Genomic DNA, 3522 nt, shown 5'->3' on the forward strand with positions numbered 1-3522 from the left:
GTGACAATAGCGAGTTGTGTTGTGAGCGTTCGATTGAACCTCTCCACCAGTCCGTCGCTCTGGGGGTGGAGGGGCGTGGTCCTGGTCTTCTTCACCCCCATGCGTTGACACACCTCAGCGAATACCTGTGCTTCGAAGTTCCGCCCCTGATCGCTGTGTATTTCTTCGGGCGCACCGAACCGACAGAACATCTCACACACCAGCCGCTCGGCTGTAGTGGCAGCGCTCTGGTCTGGGACCGCATACGCCTCAGACCATTTGGTAAAGTAGTCCATGGCCACAAGGACGTACCGGTTTCCGTTGTCTGTGGTGGGAAATGGGCCAAGAAAGTCCACACCGACCCGTTCCATGGGGGGCCCCCACCTGATCTTGTTGTAGAGGGGCATGGGAGCGTCTGGTTGGTCCTTTCTTGGCAGTGCAGGCATCACAACAGTGCACAAAAAGTTCAGTGTAATGCCTGCATCCGGCCCAGTGGAACCGTTGGCGCAGTTTGTTCAGCGTCTTTGCCACCCCATAGTGACCTGCCCCCACCGAGCCGTGGGCTGCCCGTAGCACTCGTTGGCGCCAGTCCTTGGGCACCAGTAACTGCCACACACTTCTTCCCCGGCCCGGCGCTTGCCAGACTCAGTACAACGGTCCATCACGCCGGGCCAAGGTGGCCCACTGGGAAAAGTAGGCCTTGGTCTCCACCGACATGGCAGAGACAGCTTGCCAGTGGGGGTGTGCCTTGGCGTCGACCCACTGTCCCACCCTGGCCAGGGTGGGATCACTATCCTGCGCTGTTTGCCACTCCTGCTTGTCCATTGCCATCAGCCACGCCTCCTCTGGCTCAACCTGCCGCGTGGTGGATACTTGGAGGATTGCTCTGTCTCGCTCCTCTTGGCGCTCACAATGTCTACAATCCTTGCGGGGACGACGGGAGAGGGCATCTGCATTGCTGTGCAGGCGCCCGGCTCGGTGCTGGGTCTCAAAGTCGTAGCTCTGCAGCTCCTCAATCCACGTAGCCACCTGGCCTTCGGGCTCCTTAAAGCTGAGCAGCCAGATCAGGGCCGCATGATCCGTCCGCAGGAGAAAGGTCTGGCCATAGAGATAGGGGCGAAAATGATTGAACGCCGCGACCACCGCCAGGAGCTCGCGTCGTGTAATGCAGTAATTGTGTTCAGGGCAGCTCAAGACACGACTGTAGTAAGCCACCACTCTCTCTCCCCCAGCAACTTCCTGAGACAGGACGGCCCCCAGCCCCACATTGCTGGCGTCTGTGTCCACGATGAAGCGGCACTTAGGATCAGGAAGGGCCAGGATGGGTGCAGTGATCAAGGCGGTGCGGAGCCGGGCAAAGGCGGCTGCACAGTTGTCGTCCCAGTGGAACTCCCGTCCCTTCTCGGTGAGACGGTGTAGGGGACTGGCAACGGAGGAAAAGTTGCGGACAAAACGTCGGTAGTAGGAGACGAGCCCCGTGAAGCTGCGCACCTCGCTGACGTTTCGCGGAACTGGCCATTTCTCGACCGCCTCCACCTTAGTAGGATCAGGGGCCACGCCCTCTGCCCCCACCACATGGCCCAAAAACTTGGTCTCACGTCGAAGGAGGTGGCATTTCTTGGGGTGCAGGCGCAGGCCCGCCCCCCCAATGGCTGGGAAGACCTGACGGAGGTTCTCTAGGGCAAGCTCGAAGTCAGCGGCATGAACCAGAAGGCCATCAAGGTAAACCACGCACCGGTTGCGGGGAATGTGAGCCAGCACCCTCTCCGTTAGTCTCTCGAACGTGGCGGGGTCATTGCAGAGACCAAAGGGCATCACACGAAACTGCCAGAGTCCCTGACCGATGGTGAAGGCCGTCTTGGGTCTGGCTTCTGGTGCCAGCTCCACCTGCCAGTAACCGCTCCGTAGGTCAAGTGAGCTGAACCACTGTGAACCTGCGATGTGGTCCAGAGCGTCGTCATTGCGGGGCAAGGGGTAGGAGTCCTTGCGAGTTGCATTGTTCAGCCGATGAAAGTCCACACAGAACCTCCAGGTGTCATCTTTCTTTTTGACCAGGATGGCAGGGGCGGCCCAAGGGCTATTGGATGGCTCTATCACCCCGGCCGCAGCCATCTCTAGAATCATCCGCTCTGCAGCTTCACGCTTGGCAAGCGCTAACCGGTAGGGTCGCAGTCTAATGGGTGGGGTTGTACCAGTGTCGATTGTGTGCTGCACCAGGTTGGTCTGGGTGCACTCCTCTTCGCGTGCAGCGAAAATCTCAGCGAACTGTTGGAGCAGGTCTTTCAGCTGTTGACTCTGCTGAGGGTCCAGCCCTTCACTGCTCCGCTGATACAGCTTCTGGATGGCGGCAACAGTGTCCGGCGAGGGTGTCTGAGGAACGGTAGCCTCGATGAGGGTCGTCGTCATTGTTGGTGGGCTAGGCAGTGTCGTCATCCCCTCGGTTGGCAGTGGAGATGGGGGCGGCGGCGGCATGGTGACAGGTGGAGTTGGCTGGATGTGGATACGTCCCACCTTCCTCTCTGGACGGCGCCGGAGGGCCAGGGTCTCTGTGCCAAGGTGAATGGCATTACTCGACACATCGACCAGAGCCCCCCGGCGAGTCAGCAAATCCAGCCCGATGATGCGAGGGTCTTGTATTTCAGCCAACCAAAACTCGTGGGTGGCTGCAACTTTCCCTGCCCGCACCTGCAGTGCTCTCTTCCCCAGCATGCTGGTTAGTTCCCCAGTCACAGTTCTGATTTTACGGGTGGTGGGCCTCCACTCTGTCTCTGGCAGCACCCCTGGACGCACAATGGAGATGGTGGACCCTGTGTCCACAAGGGCCCAGCAGCGGTGTCCACCAATGGAGCAACAAAGAGAGAGACCGTGTGCGTGGCCCACTCTGCCGATCTGGGAAGAGTTCTTAATGGGGGATATGGTCGGTCGGCTGGGTAGCAGTCTCCCCGCGGTGCCACCCCATTCTAGTTTTCCGACTGGGGAGTGCTACGGCGTCGTGGTGCAGGGGCAGGGCAGTCACGGGCCTTGTGCCTCGCTTCTCCACAGCGGTAGCATGGATCACGAGGCGACCAGGGTCTGAAGGGTGGTTGGCATCGGCCTGGTTGCTTTCGGCGTGGTGACGGACAAGCCTGGCAGACGACCCCTCTTTCGACGTCTCCTTCATCTGCGTGGACCTCAGCCTGACGCACTCGGGGTCTTGGTTGGTTGTGTGGGGCCATCACAGCCTCCACCCACTCTGCCTCTTCCAATGCAGTCTTGAAGGCTGTAGGTGCCGTGATGCGGAGGTGCTCCTTCAACCTCTCTGGGGTGAGCCCCTGGATGAAGGCACTCAGGGCTAACTCGTCACGAGCTGCTGGATCAAAGGTGGGGTAGCCACGATGTGCAAAGAAGTGCACGTCTGCTGCATAGGTTCCCAGGGTCCCGCCCTCTTGGCGGCGCCGGCGGGCCAGTCGGTCTCGCATGCTGTCAGTAGAGACCCGTTGACCAAAGCAGCGGCCAGTGTCTCGTAATCCTGCTGTTCTGACGGCATAAGGTCGAGCAATACCT

This window comes from Lampris incognitus, unplaced genomic scaffold, assembly GCF_029633865.1.
Source record: "Lampris incognitus isolate fLamInc1 unplaced genomic scaffold, fLamInc1.hap2 scaffold_62, whole genome shotgun sequence".
Lineage (NCBI taxonomy): Eukaryota > Metazoa > Chordata > Actinopteri > Lampriformes > Lampridae > Lampris > Lampris incognitus.